The 26923-nt window shown below is 42.9% G+C and overlaps 1 non-coding gene across 1 annotated transcript; it reads left to right on the top strand.

The window, feature by feature from the left end:
* Nucleotides 1-1749: 1749 nt before the first annotated feature.
* Nucleotides 1750-2024, top strand: LOC130868724 (small Cajal body-specific RNA 13). The gene has a single exon (XR_009056542.1). It is a non-coding gene; the product is annotated as a small Cajal body-specific RNA 13 (non-coding RNA).
* The last annotated feature ends 24899 nt before the right edge of the window (nucleotides 2025-26923 follow it).

Here is a 26923-nt window from a genome sequence, read left to right as displayed (position 1 = left end):
AAAATTCCCATAAATTTATGAGTCTTGTTTTTGGTTCTCTGCTTATTTTGTTTTCTTGAGACACAGCCTCGCTCTAGCCTGTAGCGGCCCAGAGCTATGTAGATAAAGCTAACCTTGAATTCACTGAAACCCGCCTACGTCTTCCTTGTAAGTACCAGGATGGAAATTGCACACTACCTTGCCCAGGACAAGCCTTGTTTAATCATATTAAATGCTGTTTCAATCTTGATCCTTAAGACACAATTGATTCCATGACCTACGATCTGTCTTGGAAGATTAGATGGTTGCAACAGACGTGTGCACAGTCGTTAAGAAGTCTTGTTTGGAGCCAGAGTGATGACCCAGAAGTTAAGAATGCTTACGGCTCGTCCAGAGGATCTGATTTGGTCCCTAGGACCCAGATGACAGTTCACAACAGTTATAACTCCAGCCCCAGGACATAGAACACATTCTGCTGGCTGCTATGGGCACTGCGTGGCCATGGTACCCAGACACAGATGTAGGCAACACATGTACACATCAAAAGTAAGTTAAAAGATAAAATTAAATAGTGTACTAGGTATCAAGATAGCATGTGTGTCTCTCTTTTTAAATATTTATTTATTATGTATATAATATTCTGTCTGCATGTATGACTGCAGGCCAGAAGAGGGCACCAGACATCATTACAGATGGTTGTGAGCCACCATGTGGTTGCCGGGAATTGAACTCAGGACTTTTGGAAGAGCAGGCAATGCTCTTAACCACTGAGCCGTCTCTCCAGGCCCAGCATGTGTGTCTCTTAGGCTATCAAAGTGGGCATGGCAAAGATAGGTGTCCACTAATCTGTGTATATGCACACTAACCTGTATTTTAAACTAATATGTGTATATATGCACATTAATGCACACATGTAAATATTTCTGACCATTTCTATTAGAGTTCTTTGGTGCACTGTATATATACACACTAATATGTGTATATACACATATCAATGCACATCTATAACTATATCTGACCTTTTTTTTTCTTTCTTTCTTTTGGTTTTTCAAGACAGGGTTTTGCTGTTGCTATCAATCCTGTCCTGGAACTAGCTCTTTTTTTTTTCTATTTTTCTTTTTTTTTCTTTTTTATTGAAAAAAATTTCTGCCTCCTCCCAGCCTCCCATTTCCCTCCCCCTCTTCCCACTCCTCTCCCCCTCCCCCCACTCCTTTCCCCCTCCCTCTCCAGTCCGAAGAGCAGTCAAGGTTCCCTGCACTGTGGAAAGTCCAAGGTCCTCCCCCCTCCATCTAGGTCTAGGAAGGTGAGCATCCAAACTGGCTAGGCTCCCACAAAGCCAGAACATGAAGTAGGATCAAAACCCAGTGCCATTGTCCTTGGCTTCTCATCAGCCCTCATTGTCCGCCTGGAACTAGCTCTTGTAGACCAGGCTGACCTTGAACTCACAGAGATTTGCCTGCCTGTGCCTTCTGAGTGCTGAGATTAAAGGCGTGTGTGTGCCACCACCGCCCAGCATATCTGACCATTTCTATTAGAGTTCTTTGGCGCATGAATTACTGTAGCACCCTCTCCTTGCTTATCGGAAACCTCTTCCTCCAGCATTGAAAACCAGCTGACACTCACCATCAAGTTACTTATTTGTTCAATTCCAACACAGCTTATTCACCAGTTTCAAGATCACCAACTTGTACCCTACCCTAATAAGAAACAACTTGGTCACGCAAAAAATCAGTACCTGTTTATTTATATTCCGTTTTAAATATTAGGTTTTATCTGTAGTGTTGGATTCACATTGGGTTGGTGGTAGCCTACAGTACACCAGATTTGTGGGAAAACCATGCTCTAGAGGAAGCTGAGGCACTCCTGCTTGAGAGCCAGTGGTTCCATGTGCAGTTTTCCTCTGATGGGTCCTGAGTACTGTTGCCATGGAGATAACAGCTGTGCTGTGTCATTATCGATCCACCAATAGTCAGAGAAGCTTTGCAGTCAGGATATTGTTTAGCAGGCAGAGTGGTTTCTGATGGACACTAATGACTGCTACAAAACCGTGAGTGGCTAACATTGCAGGAAGTGAACTGTTTGCATCTGGAGAGCAAATGTAAAATCAGAAAGTCCACACAAGCGAGCAATGGAAACTAGGAAGACAGATGGAGACACTGCCCAACTTGCTCCTTTTCTAATGATGAACACCAATTTAAAATCTTTTTATTTTGCCGAATAAATAAATATTCAATTCAATTCAGCTTACTAGTTCCTCTAATGCAACCCTTTGGGAGTCGATCATCTACAAAGTCAGACTATTTTCAATCAGCAGTACTTGGTAAATTAGATTCACAGATCTAACCACTATCCTGCGGCAGTTTGAAAGTACTGAGGTTTTTGTTCATTCAGCCAATAGCAAGCGCTTGCTCTGTGTCAAGACCTTGAACACATCTACCTGGGGAAAGACACTGCCTGGAATATATATTTGCATGATGAAAGGGCTCTTCTGGAATTTTATTTTCTGTGCCATGGCTCAAGTGTCCATGGGGGTGGGAGGGTGCTAAGACTCTGGTTAAATAGGAATCCCGTTCTGTAATTAAGTGTTCAGTCCTCCTGGTGAAAAGATAGAGAGGCAAAGCCACTTGAATGGGTACATTAATCAAAAGTTCAGGATGCAGCATCTCTCACTGTTATACATACTCTAGCCTGGAAGAGCCATAGGTTGGTGGCAATGATTTTGCTATATTCATCTGCCAGGGCTGCCACAACCAAGTATCAGGTGACTCGCTCCTCCTCTGGCAAGAGAATACTCTTTGTTGTCCCTAAACAGACCTCTTCTTGTATGTCTGAGCCCAGTCTCCTCTTTTGGTAAGGACACTATTCAACTTGGACAAGGTAGGGCTCACCCCAGAACGTCATTTTAATTTAGTCTCCTCTTTAAAGACCATTTCCAGTCCATAACACTACCCCAAGTAATCATTACATTCCAAAAAAAAATAATAATAATGAACAGGATGTTGCTCTATTGGTCAGGCTGATCCTGAACTCTGCAGCTAAAATGATCCTTCTCTCTTAGTCCCCCAGATTGCTGGGCCACCACACTCGGCTTTAAAATAAAATCTTAGCGTGTTGAGACTGTAATGACAATGGTAAGCTGGAAAATTGTAAGTGAAATGAAATAGCCTGTGACTGCCATTTTGGCTCAGGGTGTACGGCTGCATATGTAATACATCTGAATCAGACTAAGTTGAGGCAGGTTGACAGCACAGAAGGTCAGGGTTTATGAGGAGCGGAGAAGCATGAGGTTAGACACATACAGATACTGAAAAAAAAAAAATACCTCAAACCCCAGCTCATTCCCCCAGGTGCGTTTAATAAAACCTTTGGTGTTTCTTTATGCACTGCAAAAAAATATGCCTAGTTAAAGTAGACCAATGCACTGGTTCCCGCACATAATCAGATTTGTACCACCATCAGTCCTAACTTTAGAATATCGTCATCGTTCCAAGAAGACACACTGTACCCATTAGCAGCCACTTTTCCTTCTCTCATCCTACTAATAAACGGCTTGTCTCCATGGAAACTTGCTTACCATGGCCATTTTATGGAAGGGGAATGAAACAACATGTAGCCCTCTGTGCTAGCTTTTTCCGTGAGTACAGATTGATACTTAATTCTCCCTAATTGCTAAATAGTGATTCACAGCACATTTCGTTTATCCATTAATCAGCTGGTAAGCAGTTGCTTCCGGTCTTTGGCTATTATGAGTAATATTGTTCAGATCATTTCATGCAAAAGTGTTTCATGTGGACATTTTCTTACATTTCTCCTGAGTATGACCTAGGAGTAGAGTTCCTGGGTCATATTTTTAATTTTTTTGAGGATCTATCAAGATGTTCGTCACAACTCTGACGTTTTGCATTTCTACCAACTGTATAAATAATGACCTAAAATACCATTAGAGATGGTCTTACTATTTTAGAATTTTTAAAGATTATTTATGTGTTTTATATATATATATATATGGTGTCTTGAAATAATTTATTTATTTTTATTTTATGTGCATTGGTATTTGTTCTGCATGGATGTCTGTGTGAAGGTGTCAGATCCCCTAGAAATGGAATTATAGACAGTTGTGAGCTGCCATGTAGGTGCTGGGAATTGGACCTAAGATACCTGCTAGAGCAGCCAGTGCTTGTAACTGCTGAGCCATGTCTCCTGCCCCATGATACTGAATCTTATAGGCATAATTTAGGCAACCTTCTCACATTCAATATCCACCTATCTGTTCCACTGTAACAGTGGAAGATAGAAACAATGAACCAGGATTTATTTATTTATCTTTTTGCTGTTGTTGTTGTTGTTGCTTTTGTTTTGGTTTTTGGTTTTTTCGAGACAGAGTTTCTCTGTGTAGCTCTGACTGTCCTGGAACTCACTCTGTAGACCAGGCTGGCCTCAAACTCACAGAGACCTGCCTGCCTCTGCCTCCCGAGTGCTGGGATTAAAGGTGTGCGCCACCACCGCCCGGCAGTTGTACCAGGATTTCTAACAGTTGACTTGAGGTAGATCTTTAAAATATGAATGTAAAGCAGAACCCCATAGGGAAAAATAGCGCTGCACGGTTATATAAAACTCCTGCGTGTGAGTTGAGACCCCTGGTTTGAAGTCCTGGTTCTTGTAATTGGTGACATTTAGAATCCTTTTTTTTGTTTGTTGTTTGTTTATTTTTAGAGACAGGGTTTCTCTGTATATCTCTGGCTGTCCTGGAACTCACTCTGTAAACCAGGAGGCTGGCTTTGAACTCAGAGATCTGCCTGTGTCTGCCTCCTGAGTGCTGGGATTAAAAGCATGTGCCACCACATCGAGCTATCAATTAGACTCCTTTAGTGCATGTTATTCATTACCTGGATAGTAAGACCAATGGCAGAATGTAAAGTTGCTGCAACAAAATGTCTTCTATGCTCCCCATCCCTGGTTAGAGAAGCAGGAATCCTGGAGTAGATGTTGGTACGTTGCTTCCATTAGGATCACCACCAAACAGAACAGGAGCCAAACAGCAGCAATGAACTGGCCCTGTCTTCTGATGCTCAAAGAGACTGCAAATTAAGTTTCTAGTGAACCATGAAATTAACCCTAGCTATTTAGTCAAGTGTGTAAACTAGAACTGAACACTTCCTAAATGTGTTAAGCATCAGTAAGACTCGACAATTAAAATGATTGCCAAGTGTGTCATAATCGTAGCTCTTCAGGAGGCTGAAGGAGAGATCACAAATCTGAGGCCAGTTTGCACAACATGGCAAGATGCTGTCTCGAGGGGGGGAGGGGAATGTTTGGTCAAAGAAGATTTAAGTAGAACCTAATCTTGTTCAAGTCAGAATCCTTAATCAGAATAGTTTTCCTCAAGGTAAATTTTGGATGCAACCGGAGGGCATGCTTACTTGGTCCTGAAGATGCTCTGTGTATGGTAAGATCAGAAAAGGTAAATGCTGCTGGAGGTGGGGGAGTGGGTGCAGGCAGACTGTAGGAGAAAGAGCAGCAGCTGGGCCAGATGCTGGCAGCAGCGGGCGTGGAAAGTTGTGGAAAGCCTTCAAAACCACTGGGAGTCAAATTGAAAGGAAGAAAGGAGAGAACTGTCTCACACGATTATTGATTTTCTGGATGAACTTCACCCATAGAAAGTATCTGAAAGCCAGTCATCTGGCCTTAGAAGTAGGAGTCACTCCACAAATGTCCAATCCAAAGATTATCTACAGTAGTGCATAGGGAAACAAGAAAAGTTAGAAAAACTGAAGGGATGCCAACAATCCCTCTGTGACTCCATTGGCTTCAATTTTTACCTTGTTGTGGGCATTCACCAAATCAAAAGAATGGGCCATTGGAAGCTGGGGTCAGTCAGATGACCTTTCAAGCTTCTCCATTGGGGAAATAATTTGTTTCAAGCTTATAAATATAAACAACCACATAAAAGTATTTTATTGTCTTGCATTATTGCCAAGAACAGGGCATTTTGTCTTTCCTTTTTTAAGATCCTCTCAGTCTAATGAGCACTTCTCAACTGCTTCTCTCTCTACATTAGCCTTTTAGAATCCTGAGTTGGGGTGGTGTGGGAGGTCCTTCTGTATATGTGTTGCTTTTATTGGTTAATGAATAAAGATGCTGCTTTGCCCTGTGATAGGGCAGAATAAAGCTAGGCAGAAAAACTAAACTGAATGCTAGAAGAAAGAAGGCAGAGTCAGGGAGAAGCCATGTAGCCGCCAGAGGAGAAAGACGTTGAGTCACCAGCCAGAACCTTGCTGGTAGGCTACAAGCTTCATGGTAAAATATAAAATAATAGAAATGGGTTAATTTAAGATATATGAGTGAGCTAGCAATACACTTAAGTTATTGGCCAAGCAGTGATTTAATGAATATAGTTTCTGAGTGATTATTTCAGGTCGGAGTGGCCAGGAATGCACAAACAGCCTCCAACAACATTGGAGGAGGTGGGCTTGTTAGCTTCCTGGAACACAATGAGTCCCAATCTCTGTAGGAAGGGAGGTGGGGATCGGTCTCAACAATTTTCCAGGGAATTGTTTCACACATTCAAACTGAAGAATCTGCAAGCTAGGAACAGGCAGACTGGCCTCTGCATTTCTATTGGAGTGCAAGCTCTCACAGCACAGGCAACCAGTAGATAACCGAGGGAGAAAAGCAGTGTTCAGAATGCAGAGTCCCGGGCCTAATAATAGAGCTCTGGCCTCAGAACCACAGGGAACAGGGTCTGGAATGTGTATCCTTAGCCTCTCCAAGCAAATATGGTCAGCACTCAAATTTAAGAATCCCTGGATTGAAGCAGCTGGAAATGACAAGGACATATTCTTCTGAGGAGGCATGACATCTTTGGGACAACCCACTCTGAAAGAATCAATTTCCAGCTCATTCTTCCATGGTCTCAGATTTTTCTAAAAGCTATCTCCTCAAGAAAGCAAGTAACAATCAGAGTTTCTCTCTCCTTCCCTTTTGTGATTTTTTTTTGTGATCTTCCCTGACAAAAGAAAATCATAGCTCTCAGCCATCCCCACAACTCGCTGTCTGTCTCTGTCTGTCTGTCTCTGTCTGTCTGTCTCTGTCTGTCTATTTCTCTCTGTCTCTGTCTGTCTCTGTCTGTCTGTCTGTCTGTCTCTGTCTCTCTGTCTTTCTCTGTCTCTCTCTGTCTGTCTGTCTCTGTCTGTCTCTCTATCTCTCTCTGTCTGTCTGTCTCTGTCTTTCTCTGTCCTCTCTCTGTCCCTCTGTCTGTCTCTGTTTGTCTCTCTCTGTCTCTCTGTCTGTGTGTCTCTCTCTGTCTATGTGTCTCTCTCTGTCTGTCTGTCTCTGTCTGTCTGTCTCTGCCTCTGTCTGTCTCTGTCTCTGTCTGTCTCTGTTTGTCTCTGTCTATCTCTCTCTGTCTGTCTCTGTCTCTCTCTGTCTGTCTCTCTATCTCTATCTGTGTCTGTCTCTGTCTCTCTGTCTCTCTGTTTCTCTCCATCTCTGTCTCTATCTGTCTCTCTGTTTCTCTCCATCTCTGTCTCTCTCTGTCTCTGTCTCTCTCTCTCTGTCTCTGTCTCTGTGTGTGTGTCTCTGTGTGTATGTGTGTGTGTTTACCAGGCAGGTTTCTTCATTTATTGTTTTCAAACCTAATGACTTCTTTTTTTCTCTACTGTTTATGGGCCACTGCCTAATTCCAGTTCACTTCCACTAGAGGGTAGCCAGGGAAAGCAGAAGAGGCTCAAACCAAATTCTTGTGTTCTTCGCCGTCAGTCTCAGAAAGGGGGAAAAGGAAGCAGAAGAAACTGGTGTTACCTGGAGGACAAAATGAAATTGAGATTTCTGATTTCTGTATTAATCTACGAGCCTGTATTAACCAGAGAAAATATGAGGGACGTGTTTTACATAATTTTCTTTTTAATTAATATATAAAAAGTGTGTGTGTCTGTGTGTGTAATGTTTTCAACCAATAAATCCATAAATCCAATGTTTGTAAGGCTTGACATCCATGAGGACTTCTCATTCTCTTTATTAGAATTTACAACTGCGAATTTCTATCATAAACTTCATGCTTCCCCCATGTGATCAGCTCAGAAATTTCTGGCGCTCCGGACAACTTTCTTATCAACTTTGTTTTCCATTACTCTCTAGAAAAATACCTTGCATTTCCAGGAAAGCAGTTTTACATAAAAATCCAACAAACATAATCTTGGTGCTTGTAAGATTGATATTGAAAATAATCTTACCCAGTAATCTAATAAGGACTTAGAGCTAGCCAGATGGTGGTACACGCCTTTACTCCCAGCACCTGGGAGACAGAGGCAGGCAGATCTCTGGAGGCCAGCGTGGTCTATAGAGCAAGTTCCAGGACTGTCATGTTAGAACAAAGAAACCCTGTCTTAAAAACACAAGCAAGAAAGCAAACAAACAAACAAAAAAAAAAACAGAAACAAAAAACAGAAATAATAAAAGAGAGAAAGAAAGAAAAGAAAAAACCCGTGTGCTGAAGTCCAAAGATGGTATGGCACCAGAAGTAACTAGCTGATTCCACTGCATGGTGATGTAGGCATACGGGGAAAGTATTGTTGGTCCAGAAATTACAAGGTGCACAAAGTAAGTGATGGGGTAAATTACAAGGGCATGAATCAGCTCGAAGGGGGTCATAGGCTAAAACATGGAACACACAGAACTAAAACCAAATGAAGTACAGCAATACACTGGGAAGTATTAAAAATAGAAAATAGGAAGCCATGATTCCATACTAATAATATCCAGATAATAGCTCAACAAATAAAATAAGGTAAGGGGGGAATCTTGCTTACCCGTGTTGAGTATGGAGGAAATGGTAGAACTGGGCAGCCAGAATTCTGTGACCATCGTGGTAAATACTGATTCAAAAAAGAATGATCTTCTTTATAACAATCCTACAACATGGGCCGGGGAGACTGATAAAGCATACAGAGCACACGTGTTCGGAACTCTTGATTCCAGAGCCCAGATCCCATATAAAGTCAGGCTGAAGGGGCTAGAGAGAGGACTTGGCAGCTGGGAGTACTTCTGCTCTGGCAGAGAAACTGGATTCAATTCTAGGAACACACACACACACACACACACACACACACACACACACACACACGGCAGCTCATAAATGTAACTCCACTTCCAGGGGATCTAGTGCCCTCTTCTGGTCTCCATGGTCCCCAGGCATGCACATGGTATGCAGAATATATTCAGGCAAAACAAATACATAAAATAAAATACCTTTTATAAAACCTTAAAAGCCAGGCCAAGTGGTAAGCATCTCCAATCCGATGTTTCTTCTGCCCAATGGCAGGTGGAGCCAAGAATCACCAGAAACCCACAGAGTAGCTAGTCTGGCACAAATAGAAGGCAACGCCCAACCCTCCAAGGTCATCCTCTGACCTCCACATTCACTCCCATGCACACATAAACACATATTTTACAAATATACAACACACACACACACACACATATATATATATTTAAATCAGAGAGGGTAAGACCTTACTTGGAGAGTCAACAAAGTCTGGTATACCAACTTGAGGCAGGACTACCGCCGCCACACCCCCCACTCCCTGCCATCAAGACTGAGCAAGGTATCCCTCTATAGCGAATGGATTCCAAAAGGTCAGTTCATGCACCTAGCATAGGTCCTGGTGCCACTGCCAGGGCCCCTCCCAAAAGATCAAGTCACATAACGGTTACCCACATTAAGAGGATCTAGTTCGGTCCCATGCAGGTTCCCCACCTATCAATCCGTAGTCTCTGAGCTCTTACTAGCTCAGGACAGCTGTCTCCATCATGCTCTTGACCCCTCCCCCCCCTTAGCCCAGGTTGGCTCTGAACTCTGGGACTCACTCTTTTTGTTCCTGTCCAAATACCGCACCACTCTCTGTCTGGAAGACCAGTGCTTCACAGTTCTGTCAGGAATGCCCTGAAATCATTTTGTAGAACAGAGGTCACTGTGGAATTTAAGGTGAAAATGTTAGAAAAGTGTCAAAGCCAGTTTAAGAGACTTTTGAAAGGGGAACCAACAAGCTGGCATTGTCTCTGCGAGCACAGACTGAATCTGGAAAGCCTGGATAAGAAGGAACTTGAAACTACACTTCGTTTCTGTCATCATCAAGTAAAGTCAAATACAAACATGTCTGTCCAAGACCTCCTGACAAAATTGAGAGCGTGGTGATGGGGGAGAAGGGAGGGTGGAAGAAGAGGAGGGGAGAAGGGGAGGGGGAGGAGAACTTGGGGGAATGGGATAGTCGAAATGGAGGAAGGACAGAGATGGAGATCAAGGAAAGAGATATCTTGATTGAGGGAGCCATTGTGGGGCTAGTAAGAAACCTGGCTCTAGAGAAATTCCCAGGAATCCACAAGGATGACCCCAGCTAAGACCCTAAGCAACAGAGGAGAGGGTGCCTGAACTGGCCTTGCCCTGTACTTAGATCTTAAATGTCACCATAGAATCTTCATCCAGCAACTGATGGAAACAGAGGCAGAGATCCACAGTGGAGCATTGGGCTGAGCTCCCAAAGTTCAGTTGAAAAGTGCGAGGAGTGACAATATGAGCAAAGAGGTCAAGACCATGATGGGGGCACCCTCTGAGACAGTTTACCTGAGCTAATGGGAGCTGACCAACTCCAGCCGGACTGGGAAGGAACAAGCATAGGACCAAACTAGTCCCTCTGAATGTGGGTGACAGTTGCATGGCTGGAGCAGACTGAGGGGCCACTGGTAGTGGCACCAGGATTTATCCCTACTGCTTGTACTGGCTTTTTGGGATCTTATTCTCTTTGGATGTATTCCTTGCTCGGCCTAGATATAGTAGGGAGAGCCTCGGACCTTTCTCAAAGCAATGTACCTTACCTTCTCTGAGGAGTGGATGGGGGTTTGGGGGATAGGTGGAGGGAATGGGAGGGGAGGAGAGGGAACTGGGATTGATATGTAAGCTGAAAAAAATAGTTGGTTTTCTTTTTAAAAAAAAATAAAAAAGAAACCTATCTGTCCTTCACAAAAACTCCAGGATACCAACCAACTAGGCAAGGGCGAAAAATCATTGCACAAGTTTTAAGGGGAATAAAGAAATCATGGCTGTTCATTTCCTTAGTTACACTGAATTAATCTTTTTTTTTTTTTTGTCTTTTTTTCAAAGTCAGGATTTCTCTGAATAGTGCTGGCTGTCCTGGAACTAGCTCTGTAGACCAGGATGGTCTCGAACTCACAGAGATTCACCTGCCTCTGCCTCCTGAGTGCTGGGATTAAAGATGTGCGCCATCACTGATGCCGGGCTACTGAATGAATCTTAACTTGATAAATAAATGGCACTCATTCTCTTTGAGCCTCTCAGGGACCCTAAGTAGTCACAGAGAGATGTTTTCATGAAGAAAACTGCTCCGATCCAGGAAGAAAATGAACGCCTGCCTAGGACTTCCCACCGAACTTCCTGAAGACAGATGTACGAGTTCTGCTGCAAGCGCAAAATTTGGTTGAAGTTTTATGTTTTATTTACAAAATCTATGCAATTTTTTGCATTCTCTTCCATTGCACAACCAAGTTTTGGTGGAATTTTGTTTGTTTGTATTTGTGATGATGAGTATTAAGCCCGGAGCGTGACTTGTGTTATAGTCAAACATTCTATCATAGAGCCACACCCCAGTTTCCAAGTTCAATATAAAAAGACTACTTGAAATTAATTGCTGTCTCATAAAGTCAACAGTCCTGAAAGACGTCCCTTACATATGATCATCTCCTTCCCATCCTGATCAGCCCTTTGCAGGCCTCATTTAGTCTCATTTGACAAGCAGACTTTATTTAAAATAACTGTGCTTTTGATATCAACTGGATTAGTGAATTTATATCTTCAAGGATACACCTTATATCAAAGGGTTTCCCAAAAGGGATGCCACAAAGGAACTGAAAGGCACTTTGGCAAGTGGAAACCAAATGTTTACAGTCAATAAGAGCAACATTGCCCTAAGGCTTGGGGTACTCCCCTAAAACCTCATTTCCTTCTGTATTTGCTTGTTTGTCTTGTGTGGGGCTGAGTGTACATGGCGTGCCTGTGGAAGCCAGGGGACACCTTGCAGGAGTCAGTTCCTTCCTTCAACCACGTGAGTCCTGGGCATTGAACTTAGGTCCTCAGACTTGGCAGCAGGTGTCTTTACTGCTGACCCATATCGCAAGCCAAAGAAATTCTTTCGTGAAACAGAAAGGAGCGGAGAGCTATTCTGTGCCCCCGGCCTAGTTGGAGAAATCAGAACAAATCATGCTGTGCTTCTGTCATCGCCGTGTCTGGAGAAGTCACCAAGGGTTTGCACAATGGCAAAGTCTGTTGTGGTATAGGTCACTCTATGTGACTAGAGCAAAGGCTGCTTATTTTCTTGGTGGTGGTAGGAGGGTGTTTGTTTGTTTTTTTTTTTTTGTTTTGGTGGCTACAAGAGTAATTCTTATTCACTAACAAACATATTAGGAGGAAAAACAAGAAAATATAATCTGACAGCCCAAAGCAATCTATTTTGTCAGATTTTCCTCCAGATTTTCCTTTTATTTCATTTATGTGAGGGATCACAAGACACAAATTATTGTAGTTTTATCACTTAACGTTATAGCGTTTTCTCCATGTCCATAAAGAATCCTCTAATGATTCTGATTGATGAATACATCAGTGTCCCAGTATGTAAATGTACCCAAATTTATTCAACCTTCCCTTTAATGTCAGAGGTTTAAATTGATACTAATTGCTCAGTTTTCTAAATTGAAACTTAGGTGAACATCTTGCACACAAAATATTACCACAGTTATGAAGTACACGTTACCATGGAGTCTTAGAACAGGAATCAAAAAGACTTGCATGTTTTAAGGGTCCGATCCATAGTCGTTTTTTTTTTTTTTTTAATTTTATGTGCACTGGTATTTTGCCATGGGTATCTGGTCTCCTGAAGTTAGAGACAGTTGGGAGCTGCCATATAGGTGCGGGAAATTGAATTCTAGTCCTCTGAAAGAGCAGTCAGTTCTCTTAACCACTAAGCCAGCTCTCCAGCCCCCAGTCAGGGTTCTTAGGCACGAATAAGAAGCCTGATTGGGGAACACCGAGCAGAGTAGTTTACTAAAAGATTCCGAGTCTTTCCCAGACTTATGGGGAGGGCTAAACTACCAGAAAGGATGCGCCAACCAAGCCACAGAACTAGCATCTTGAGAAAGCCGTTCTAGCTGGCAAATACCTATAATCTCAGCAGCACTCTGGAGACAGTGACAGGAGGATTGTCAGAAGTTCATGGTCAGTCTTGTGGATGTATTAGTGAGTTCCAGGCTAGCCAGGGCTACAAGGCTACATAGTGAGCCTTTGGGTCAAAACAAAATTGTAGGGGTGTGTCTATCAAAGTCTATGTAAATGACATTCTGTAGACTTGTACCACTGGTGATCTTAAACCTCGTTACGAAAGAGGATCCCCCTGCACTGATGCCACTTTCATCTTGTGAACACCTGGATGAACACAACTGGAAGTCCACGCTGAAGCTGGTTTAACCGTCTGCCTCACTGTGCGGACGTTCTGAAAGCTAAGCTAAAGTCGGCACTTGCAGGCTAACTGCAAAGGACCCTGAGAGTCTCAGAGGATGTCCTTGATACGATACAGAGTGCTAGGTCAGCTGTGACGGCACAAGCCTTTAATTCCAGCACTCAGGAGGCAGAGGCAGATCACTGTAAGTTCCAGGTCAGCCTGGTCTCTATATAGTGATTTCCAATCCAGTCAGAGCTACACAGTGAGTCCTTGTCTCCAAAATAAAGAAAAAAACATGATCCGGGATGCTTGGATTCCTGGAATAAACTAAGAGAAAGCCTTTCTTCAGAGGGAGCAGCACTTTCCAAGGGATGGTCCAGAGAGAAAGAAGTCCAAGGATAAAGCTTCTTTGCCCTCCTAACCTGGACTGAAGATCAGTGGGAGGCTACAGGAATCTTCTAAGCCTTCAGGATCAGAATGGGCCCACTGAGGCATCCAGCTTCATGGGCTGAGAAGCCACCAGGTTCTTGGCTTCTTCATGTATGCAGGTGACCATTTTTGGACTACCCAGTCTCTCTTGGGAAAACTCAACAAACACACACACACACACTCACACACACACACACACTCACACACACAATCAGTTATGTTTTTCTAGAGAAATCTGCCTAACACACTTACCACAAACAAGGTCCTGACTTTGATTCTCAGCACTAAAAATAGAAAGGATACTTAGGTAAATGTGAATTTTAGATAAATAAATCATTTTTAGACATAACCAGACCCAAAATATTTAGAAGCAATTATAATTTATCTATCTTTGTGTATGTGTGTTGTGTGTGTGTGTTGTGTATATGGGGAGGGACACATGTATGGAAGGCAGAGAAGACTTGTAGGAGTTGGTTCTTTTCTCCATGTGTGTATGAGGATTTGAACTCAGATCATCAGGTTTTACAGCAAGTGCCTTTATCCCATGAGCCATCTTGCTAGCCCATAGTTGCCTTTTTGTTTTGTTTGTTTGAGGGTTTTTTTTGTTTGTTTGTTTTTCACGGAGATTTCCCCCAAGGCTTTTCTCCCTGCCCTATCCTTAGAACAGTTTCCCCTGTCTAGAGATCATCTGATATTCACCCATATTTTTCTAGCTTTTTATATTTGATTTTTTCCCTGCTTAATGTATGTGGAGAAAGATGATAAGGAAAAAATTTTTTCTCAACTGTTAACCAATTATCCTGATAGTATTCATTGAACAACCCAAAGAATTTCTTTTCTCAAAATATTTCTTGGTGCCGGGTGGTGGTGGCGCACGCCTTTAATCCCAGCATTTGGGAGGCAGAGGCAGGCGGATCTCTGTGAGTTCAAGACCAGCCTGGTCTACAAGAGCTAGTTCCAGGACAGGCTCCAAAACCACAGAGAAACCCTGTCTCGAAAAAAGCAAAAAAAAAAAAAAAAAAAAAAAAAAATTTCTTGGTGTAGTTGCTTTTTTTCTTCCGTTATCTGACAGCCCGGAGTTCTTTCATTTCCTTCTTTTAGCATTTCAGTGTGCGACTTTAAAACAACATGTGGCAATAATAACAGAAATCTCGCTCTACATCCTTGGGTTTATAAGTCAAGAAGGTAAAATGTTCTCTCTTCAGGACGTGTGTAGCAGGGCATGCCTGTGATCTCCATAGACAGAAAGCTGAAACAGAACGGTGTCATGTTCAAAGCCACCCTGGGCTGGAGACTGAACACATAAACACACAAACAATTAACAACAACAAACCTTCTCTGTACACACTGGAGAATCACACCTGATAAACCCAAACGACGATCAAGTTGTATTTTTTGGTATCAAATGACCTTCCTGGTTGGTAGTCAGGGTCTGAGTCGAGTGTTTCTGGGCTCTTATTAAAGAATGGAATGAAAACGCACACAGATTGCAAAGTCGCTAGGTTCCACCCCAGCAAAGCGAACTGAAGATTGAAAAGATTCTAATGGGTAAGATGTGCTGCGAGAGAGAAGCAGGTGAAGCCAGCCTAGGAGTGGAGATACCGAAGGGGCCCAGTGCTCTGATTATTGCATGTGATGCCTTTTATGGAGTTCAGAGGGAGGAACTTGGATGCTAAAGGCTGTAGTGTGGTGATTTTCTAGTCTGGTTAATAGATTTTCATTATGTAAGACTTTGGTCACCACACACATTACTTCCCATAACGCATATCATTTTAATCATCTCCGTGCCTGGTTGGGCAGAGGCATAAGATGGCAAATGGGAGATTCTCCCTAAAAGTACACCCAGAGGACACAGTTTGACTTACTGTGCATGCAAGTAAAACCAGTGCAGGCCAGATTGCCTCTCTGACACTAGCACCCCCTTAAATGAGCAATAAATTTGCGTAGAAACTGTCAAAGTGTGATAATCTGATCTTTAAGAGAAGGAGGAACTTATTACATTGTTTTAAAAACGTATACACATTCTGATTGCCTTGGTTAGGATTACTATGGCTTCAATGAAACACCATAAACATTGCTGTTCATGCCCTAAGGCTTTCAGGACAGGAACTCAAACAGGGCAGGAACCTGGAGGCAAGAGCTGATGCAGAGGCCATGGAGGAGCTCTACTTATTGCCTTGCTCAGCTGGCTTTCTCACACAGCCTAGGACCACTAGCCCAGGGATGGCAACACCCACAGTGAGCTGAACCCTCCCTGCTGTGGTTTGGAAAAAAAAGTCCCCCACGGGAAGTGGTGCTATTTAGGAGATGTGACTTTGTTGGAGAGGGGTGTGGCCTTGATGGAGGAAGTGTGTCAATGTGGAGGAAGGCTTTGAGGACAAGTCACACCCAGTGTCTCAGTCCACATTCTGCTGCCTTCAACAATCAATATGTAGGACTCCCAACCCCAGCACCATGTCTGCCTGCACGCTGCTGTGTCCCACCATGATGACAAACAAAGCCCCTGAAACTGTAAGCCACTCCATTAAATGTTTTCCTTTCTAAGAGTTGCCACAGCCATGGCGTCTCTTTCCAGCAGCAGAAACCCCAAGATACTCCCCCCCAATCACTAATTAAGAAAATGTGCTACAGGCTTGCCTACAGGCCAATCAAGTGGGGGCATTTTCTCAGCCGAGGTTCCTTCTTTCCAAATGATTTTAACTTATGTAAAGTTGACATACAATTAGCCATCACACTCCATATGCCAAATTTTAAGTCCTATTTAAATATTTTTGGAGGTATAAAAATGGTCTTCTCACTAGATGTAATGGCATGTAATTATAATCGCATGATTGGGGAAACTGAGGCAGGAAGCAATGAGGATATCTTATACCACAAGTCAGCCCAGGATATGTAATCAAACTCTGCCTCAAAGGAAAAAAAATGAAAAGAATATATACTATTTGCTCACCATAAGGTAATTTTCAACCTATCTTCTGACAAAATGTTTAAGGACCACTCATCTTGGCACATTCTCATCTGAACAAACTATAATTTTTTTAAGGTTTATTTACTTATTATGTATACAAACATTCTGCCTCCACGTATGCCTGCAGACCAGAAGAGGGCGCCAGATCTCATTACAGATGGTTGTGAGCCACCATGTAGTTGCTGGGAATTGAACTCATGTCCTCTGGAAGAACAGTCAGTGTTCTTAACCACTGAGCCATCTCTCCAGCCTCAAACTATAAATTTTTAATTTGGTTCCTTATCAACAAGGGACTGTTGTGCCTCATTTTATGTTGTCTCCGTCATTCTGGTAGGAAAAGTATTTGATTCCAGAAAGAGAAACTATTGATCAAGTTAATTGTCAACACTCATGCTGGGCAGAGACCGATCCTGTTACTGTCCATTGGTGTATGAATTGATTGCATAAATTAAGTGCCCATCTTTGACCAATCAGTAGCTACCATTAAGGCCACTTGTTTCAGCAGGGAATTGTGGGAATAGATGAGAACAGTAGCCATAACTGCTGCTGAGGTTCATATGTCTAATAAAAGGGGCTAGAAATTTCTTTTCTCTATCATTGGATACTCTATGCCAGGGCTCTTTCAATTTTTTGTGCTTACAATCAATTTATGCCTTAGATGGAAATGTTTATGGAAGCCCAAATGGTAACTGATAATAAATTGTAAAGAATTTTATCTTAAAACGATTTTGGAATATAATGTATATGTGTATATATAGGTAAGTATATGTGTATATATGGTATATATGTATATATAATTTGACCACTTATTAAAGATAAAAGTGGATTTACATTCTGAGATAAATGTAATTGTTTATTTTTATATAAATAATTAAATCTTGGCTGAACATTTGATTCTGTGGGAATGTTTTACAGAATTGAATGATAGTTTGATTTTATAATCGCCAATGCTGAAGACACTGCTTCATCTAAATATGTAGCGTAAAATGAAAGAAGTATGTTTAGGAACATTCAGAAATTATTGAAGATTCTATCCGAAAACCAAGCCAAAATTAATGATGATATTTTGATGAGATTCAAGTCAGTAACTTAAACAGCAATGTTTAAAATGCAGTACTCTAACACAATGTAATATAAAGATATGCTGATTTGACTTCAACATAATGAGGGATGGCGGTAGGAAAATCCTGAAGGTCTTTGTTTTCTATAATTAAACTATGATGTTTCTTGAAGAGCAGAAAACCTTATGTGCACAGTAAAATGTCATACGCTTTAGTCCACAGCATACAATATTCCCAAATCCAAACCAAGACATTCCAAACTGTCTTCGCTGGTGATTTGTGTCTTGACAGCAGTTACATCACAAACTGCATGGGTCTTATGTTCAGAACCTAGGCTGTAATGAAATCACTAGGTGTGAGGTGTTACCTGGCTGAGTGCGGCCCAAACCATTTTGGATTCATTGTCTGGATCCTGAATAAAATCTTCAGTCACTGCATCTTAGAAACCTTTTGCCTTTGGCAGTTTTCCTTTGCAACACCACCATCCAGATGTGTGACCCCATATGGTTCACAACTCACAGGTCAAGAAGCTGTGTTGTACAGTAACTCTAAATAGACATGTGTGTGCATGAATGCCATAGGCAGGAGTAAAGAGGTCTATCTGCTCTCACAGAGAGAACTTCCAGTCTTACTTTTATCATATATATTCATTGTGCACATCTTGTGTTATATAAGGGTATCTTGTTACAAGTATGTATTGAGCATATCTCTCCCATAATACCCCTCACACTTCTCCCTGCTAACTCCCATTAATCTCCATTGTTCCCCTAGGGTCTAAGTCCTAGACAATTTCAGTTCTACACACCCCAACCATTTTTAGAGTCTCATGTCTGGGAGTTTTCCTCACTTCTTCCTTCTTGGTCCTGACATCCATTCTTCAACAAGTTTTGGCTGGCTTGTGGTAAATGTTAAAAATGCAGGAGACAGACCAGCGATATGGCTTAGAAGTGCCTGCCACCAAGCAAGATAAATGAAGGTCAACCTCGGGGACCCAAATGGTAGCAAAAGCGAATCAGTTCTAAAAATTTGTCCTCCAGCTTACACACACACACACACACACACACGCACGCACGCATACACACACACACACACACACGCACGCACGCATACGCACACACACACAATCGCTTACTATTTAAAAAATTCAGTAATGTTCTATGTACCTATAGTAAGTTACCAAATAATTGAAAAAGATTATATTCACAGTAGAACATACATTATTAAATTATAAGCTTTAAAAGATTTATAAAACCTTTGTGGTATGTATGATTATAATATGATAATTCTAAAAAGAAAAACCAAATATCCAAGTACAGGATGTTCAGTGATAGAAGGAGTAGCATAATAAAAAGATCACCTCCCTTCCAACTGGCATAGAAACTCCCATAATCGGACTCAAATTTCTACAAAGCGTTTGTAAAATTTGGTGAATTAATCTTCCAACAAATATTTAAGAGAAAAAAGTGCCAATTCCAATCCATTTTCAAGACAACATGAGGATGTTTTCTTTATTATAAAAGTATAGCAAGGAAGACACAGTGGCATTGGCATAGGGGTAGATCAGAGAAACCAGGACAGACCTACCCCAAGTTGGAAACTTGCTATATGACAGAGATGGCTTCAATGAGAAGAGAAGACAGGATGGATTCTTTAGGACTGGGGAGATGGCTTAGTTAGAAAGGCATGTACCTTATGGGAACCTCAGTTCGAGAGTCTTGGAACCCATGTGGGGAAAAGCCATATGGCACGCTCTGGAAATCCTGGCACTGAGGGAATTGCTAGAACTCAATGGTCAACAGACCTAGCCTACTTGGAGACTTACCAAGAGGAAAGACACTGTCTCAAAGGGAACAGCGCAATACTTGAGGAATGACAGCCAACATTGTCCTCTAGGTTTCCACATGCACCTACACACATGCGAACGCACACATGTGAACACACATTCACACACACAAACATGAAATGGTAGACTATGATCTGGTGCCAGAACAACTGGTTTTCAGAGGAGATTGATAAGTGAACCTAAGCGTGTGTTGTGCACGCACATACACCCCAGGTTAACTAAACACTTGGATATTTTAAAACGACTTCTAGAAGTCTGGTGATAGCACTTGGGAGAATGAGGATAGGGAGAAATCGGAAATGGAAAGTTTTCAAAATTATACGGTATACTGCCATATCAAGGAACAATTTGACAAGAGATGAGAAAGGTGAGAAAGGGCTACATTATACAAACCCAGAGAGACTCTCAGATATGTGCACAAATATTTAGAGTTCTAGAGAGTGTGTATTTGTGGAATCGTCTAAATGGCTTAGGTATCTTTGTCAATTTGACACAGCCTCGAGTCACTGGGAGGGAAATTGCATAGATCAGATAGGCCTGTTGGCACGTTTGTCTGGATGAATCCTGTTCGCTAATTGCTGTGGGAGGGGCCTAGTCCACTAAGGGCAGCCACCGTTCCCTGGGAAGGTGGCCCTGGGCTATATAAGGAAGCTAGCTAAACAGGAGCTGGGATGAGACAGCAAACAGCATTCCTCCATGATTTCTGCTTCAAATTCCTGTCTGTGTTCCTGGCCTGACTTCTCTCAGTGATGGACTGTGACCTATAAGCTGAAATAAACTTTCCTCCCCTAAATTACTTTTGTTCAAGTTTCTTATCACACTGACAGAAAGGTAACTAGAATGAAATTAAGTTCAACAGAACAAACTAGATGTAAAAGTATTAATTAATTGATTAAGATATTTCCTCTGGAATGAAACATTTCCCCCTGGGAGGGAGGACTAGAGGCTCATAAGACAGGATGCTTATGAAACTTAGGAGACAGGAGATATAAGACACTTAGAGAGCTATATGATTCCCAAGGCCCTTCCCCAAGGTTCTAAAAAGCAGTAAACAGTCTCTTCCAGGACCTGAGGCTCTGGGCTCTGCTGGAGCTGCCTGCGGGTTAGGCAGTTATGTTTGAGTAATGAGTATAACCCCAATAAGTAACCCCAATAAATTCACTGATTCACCAAGCTAACCTTAGAATAAAATTGTTTCTTTGTTCTGTCATTAGAGCCTCGTCTGTGACAATAGGCATATTCTTTCTCTCTCCCCAGAATAAGGAACACCACGTTTTACGAAGCAGTAGGGACTCAGACTCCTTATGAACAGTATGGGCATAGTTCAGAGGGAGAGCTCCAGCACAGCATGCACAAGCCCATTTTTTTCCACTGCCCAAACAAACTACAAGCACAGGTTATAGAATGCTGTGCCCCAAAAGCTATGCAAAATGTAAATACACAGGAAGGGGCTGGAGAGATGGTTCAATGATTAAGAGCAGTTGTTGCTCTTGCAGAGGACCCAGGTTTGACTCCCAGCACGCACGCCATGGCTCCCAACCATAGGTTAACTCCAGCTCCAGGGGATCTGATGCTGCCTTCTGACTTCCCTGGACAACAGGCATAGAGGTAGTACACATTCTTACATACAAGTAGAACACTCACATGCATTAAATAAATCCTTAAATTTTTAAAAAATGTACACACAAAGCAATACTACATGTGCTATATGGATAAATGCACATACAGTTAAAGTATAAAATTTTGCTTGGAAAATATATGCACAGACATGAGATAGTGGTTTCTTCTGAGCCAGGCAATGTGGCATAAGCCAGCACTCAGAAGGTTGAAACAGGAGAAAAATCAAGTTTGGGGCCAACTGGGACTGAGGTGTCTCTTCAAAATAAAGAAAGGAAGGAACTAAGGGGAGAGAGGAGGGACAAAGGAAGGAAGGAAGGAAGGAAGGAAGGAAGGAAGGAAGGAAGGAAGGAAGGAGAGATGTATGAGAAGGAGGGAGGGAGGGAGGGGAAGAGAAAAAGGAGAAAAGAAAAAGAAGCTCAAAATTACTTCCAAAACAGTGGCGAAGAGAAAGGAATTGAGGAAGGCACAGTGAGGTCTGCACATGAACTGAAAATGCTTGTTATGAAAACTGGGTGCTGCCGTACAGGTTTATTCCATCCTTCGTATGTTTGAAATAGTTCATAATTCAAAACATTTTTTAAGAAAGAGTCAACAAGAGGAGATGATTGACAGAGTGTGGGTGTGAAGTCAGGAAGGGAGTCAGGGCTGACTCAGCTTGGATATCTGGTGCTGATGTCAGTGACACAGAGAGAAGTGCAGAAGCTGGCTTCATGAAGGATGCTGAGCTGGAATTCAGACAAGATAAGCGTCAAGAAATAATAGCGCTGAGATGCACGCCAAGGTGTGTCATGCTGGGGGTCGGCACAGGAAACCACCTTGCAAAGATGGAATGACAAATCAGCTCATTCCCCCTGAGCGCCAGTGTCTCATGTGTCCCAAGGGCCAGGCCAGAGAGGAATTTAACAGAAGAGAGATTCCAGAAGGAGAGGAGGAGGAACAGCGATGAGCTCAGACAATGAGGACTGAGGAGTGGTGACTGATTAACAGTTCCAACAGGCCAGGTGACAGAATGCTCCAGGGCATGTGACAGCAGGGGGAAGTGGTGGACCAGTCATTTGAGAAGGTGGGCAATGAAGAGTAGGCATTGTTATATATTGCTTATGAATATGGATATATGTAGTAAAAGTGTAAAAATATTATAGTTCTGGGAAGTATAGACTATGTACAAGAATATACACATGTGTAAGCTACATGAATTGTATATCTGCTTATATATATACATATACATTGTGGAATATGTTTTCATTACTCCAACACTAATTAATATGCCCTCCAAAGTCTCTCACAGTGAACAAATACATACATATGCATGACTGTGTTATACACATGATGATATAGGTCCATGTAAGATGTTTTGCATTTGGGATGCCCTAAGGCCCTATGTTTGCATGCTAGAGAGAGTTAGTCTTGGAAAGCTATTTTCAGAGGTACTGCAAAGAGGACTAGAAGGGAAAAACGCATCGACTCCGAGGCCTGTCCAGCCATTTCAAGAGAAATAGGAAACTGAAGTCAATAGCCACGAGGAATCAGAATCCAAAGAAACAAGTCCTTCGAGAGGGAAAACTTGAAAATGGCGCCCTAACTACCAAAGGAAAGGCCACACCTGGAGTGAGGCCGGCACCAACCAGAAGAACGTGTTGTTAAATGAAGTTAAATGAAGTCCCCTGGGCTAGAGGGAGACAGGCAGCAGAGGGAAGAATAAGCCCAGAATTTAGCAACAATTCTCATAGCTATGTAACCAAGGGGCACTCCCTCACCTCCTCTCAAGATATTAATTTAATTTTTTATCTTTATGTATGTTTGTGACTGGTATATGCATGTACTCCAAATGTGTGCAGAGCTCTGAAGTTAGAAGAGACACCAGATCTCCACCCCCCCATCCCCCCAAACCCAGCAAAGGCAGTAAGCATTTTGATTAAGCTACGCCCCCAATGTCAAGGGAAACTTATTTGCTTTATTACCAATTTTCCTGTCTATTTATTTCTCTGAAGCTGAATGAATTCAGTGGAGGGCAGAGGACGACAACTCGTAGGAGTTAGTTCTCTCCTTCCAACATGTGAGTTCCAGAAAATGAACTTGGGTCGTCAGTCTGGCAGGCACGCACTCTTAGCCGAGGAGTTTTCCTGCCAGGCTGTGCCAGCCAATTGTTCTGATTGTCAGAGACAGGGACTTACCGTGTAGTCCAGGCTGGCCTACTACTCCCTTCTTATATCAAGTTTGCCTAGAACTTAGGATCTTCCTACTTCAGCCGCCATGCACGAGCTGCCACACTTGGCAAGGGACAGTCTTGAAGTTAATATGTACAGCTAGAATAACACCAGGAACTCAAGATATAATGCTCATTTGAATTATAGTAGACAAGCAAGCAGTGTTTAAATGAATACAGTTTATGTGTGGTTATTTCGGGTGTAAAGCTAGCTGTGCGGAGAGCCAGGCGGGACGAAAAGCAGGCCTGCCCACAGATCCGTCAACAACTGAGAATGAATTGTTCTTCAAAATTATTACAGTTTGATCCACTGGCTTTATAATTTTCCTGAGACATCAAAATACATAAGGGAACATATGTAAAATATTGAATGATATTTATAATTTAAAAATGCATTAACTTCCACCATCTTGTGTTTTCAGATTTTTTTTTAAATAAAATATGATAGACAAGAAGAAATGTTTACAAATGGCACCACAGGTTTTTGCATCTTCTCAGCACACATTTTCTAAACATTATAAATAATCGTACTGGGTAGGCATCTTCAGTCCCCCACGTCATCCGACACATGTGCGTGGGGCACTGACGGTGTGCCAGTACTGTACCAGGTGCTGTAGCCACCTTAATGAAGCAGACGAAAGGTCCTGCTAACCCAGAGATTACACTATGCTGCGGGGAAATCAGTTTGCAAACCATTTAAGTAGTGTGTGCTGTGAGGAGTGGAGAGAACAGGTTAGCTGGAAAAAAAAATAGCAAGCCTCAGGGGAGGGAACCGGTTGCCATTTTAAAGGAGGTGTTCAGGGAGAGCATGCTGAGAAAGCGCATTTGAGTACAGGAGAGTGGCCAGAGAGCCTCACAGCTGTTGGATGGGGGTGGGATGGGGGTGGCGGTGGGAGTGACAGCATTCCAGACCAAAGGGGCAATCAATGTAAAGGCCTGAGGCTGGAGCATTCTCCACTGGTTGATGAAAGAGCAAGGAAGCCAGCAGGCCTGACACAATTTGGCCAAGAAGAGATTACTGGGGCAGGAGGCCACAGTGGCCACAGGAGGTGAGGGTACAGAGTCATCCAAAGGATCTGGGGGTTTGCCAAGTGAGAGGAGAATCATGGCAGTTTCTGATATGACTTGCATTTGGTCCTTGTTTTGTGGCCACTCCAAAGGGGCTAGGGCTGCAAGCCACAGAGGCCTTTGGGGCGGCTGGTATTTTCAATGGGAGATACGGCCATCTCAGAAGAGATAACAGAGCTCTGGAGCCTAGCATTAGCAGTGGAGTGAGAACTGCTCTTCCGCTTTGAAAGTAGAGCCACCAGGGTTTCTTGATAGATGAGATGCAACCTGAGGAAGATGAGTACAGAAAGGCCCAAATGGTGATGGAGGTCTCAGTAGCTGAGAAAAGTTTGTGGGTATAAACTGATGTGACTGGCCATGGGCACGTCCACCTGCAATCCTGGCACTCAGCAGGCTGCAGCAGAAGGATTTCTGGGACTTTAAGTCCTGCCTGGGCTGCATAGGGAGCCCCTGTCTCACAAACAAAACTGACAGAGGAAAGGGAGTTGAATTGCTTCTCACATACCTATTATCCGGCTTCAACAACATGTGCTTTTACAAGATTTATTTTATATGCTCAAGTGTTTTGTTTGCAGACACTTACACACGCTACATCCATGCCTGATGACCACTGAGTTCAGAAGAGGCCTCAGATCCCCCGGAAATGGAGTTACTGATGCTGTGAGCCACCACCTGGGTGCGGGAACCAAACCTGGATCCTCTGCAACAGCAATACAGGGTTTTAACCGCCGAGGCGTATCTCCAGTCCCACGTCTTTGGCTTTTTCAATGCAATCCTTAAAGAAGTTCCTCCAGGTTCAGAATATAGTGTGATCATATCTACTTCCCGCTCTCATTCCTTCCAGAGCCACCTCTCAACATGTCCCCTTTCCAATGTCATATGAGCCCTTCTTTAATTGTTTTTTATTTTTAATATTGTATGTGTCTAAGTTTTGCTTCAATATATTTCTGCCTATCACATGTGTACCTTGTGTCTGTGGAGGCCAGGAGTCACAGACAGTGTTTGGGAGCTGCCATGTGGGTGCTGATTATTGAACCCAGGTCCTCTGGGAGAGCAGTCAGTGCTCTTAACAACTGAGCCATCTCTCCTGGCCCTCCCCCTTCTTTTTTAAAACATAATAACCCACGGAGTCTAGTTGGTGCTTCCCTCAGGTATGTGGGCGTAGATTAGTCCACTGGAACATGGACAACCTACCAGTGGCCACACCCCCAAAGAAAAGAGGCCTTCTCTCAGCTGCCAATTGTTCCTCAAGTAAGGGTAAGGCTTTGGGAGGCCCTGTCTGATCCATGCTGGGATTCTGGCTAGCTTGATCTTGTTCAGGCAACCCCGGCTGCTGTGGCATTCTTAAGTACGACTTTGAGGTGTCCAGAAGACAGTATTTCAAAACAGCATTCCCCATCCTCTGCTTCTTATGTTGTTTCAGCCCTCTCTTCCTCAATATTCCCTCCACCTTAGGGGAGGTGTTGATGCAACTGTCCCATTTAGGGCTGAGCGCTCGGTCACTTCTTAGCAGTCTGAGCAGTTCTGGGCCCCTGTACTAACCGCTGCCCGCTGCAGAAAGAGCCTCCCTGAGCAACGGCGAGAGGAGCACAGGTCCACGACTAGAAACATCAGTATTTGGAAGGAGGTTTGAAGGAGTAACTACTTAGCAAAATAACATTAGTAGCTTCCTCTAGCGCCTATGATCTCCCTTGCAGGCTTTCCAACATCAGACATGAAATCCCTCCTCTGGAGTGAGCCTTATAGAGAGTCAAGAGAGAAACTGGTTGCCTTTATAAAGAGCTTTGCCACTATTTTTTTTTTAACCAGTAAGCACATCTGGCTTGGCAGGTTGGCATTGTAGAATTGTAGCCCTGGGTAAGATCATTGATGTCCCCGCCCCCAGCATCCCACAGAGCACCTTTTCTCACTATGGAAGGAAGTTAGCTGGCACGGAGGTGTTCCCAGTCCATTCCAGACTGATTTCCCTGTGTCTTGAGACCCAAGTGTGTGTTGTCTTAAGCATCTTACAGTGGGCAAACAGTCCCAAAGCCTGAGTAATATACAAGCCAAAGAAAAACTGCCATGAGACATACATACGAATACTGCAAGCAAAATAACAGAACCAAAGCACCAAAATAAGACGGCTTCATAGATTGCTGGCACAGCTATGCTGAATTGAAAGATGAAGTTCTCAGACCCGTTCGCTCCCAGCAGGCTGCGTGTGGGGTGGGGTGGTGGGAGGGAGGGGTGAGCTGGTGATTGAGG

The sequence above is a fragment of the Chionomys nivalis genome, chromosome X (assembly GCF_950005125.1).
Source record: "Chionomys nivalis chromosome X, mChiNiv1.1, whole genome shotgun sequence".
Lineage (NCBI taxonomy): Eukaryota > Metazoa > Chordata > Mammalia > Rodentia > Cricetidae > Chionomys > Chionomys nivalis.
This window is presented reverse-complemented; position numbering and strand designations above follow the sequence as displayed.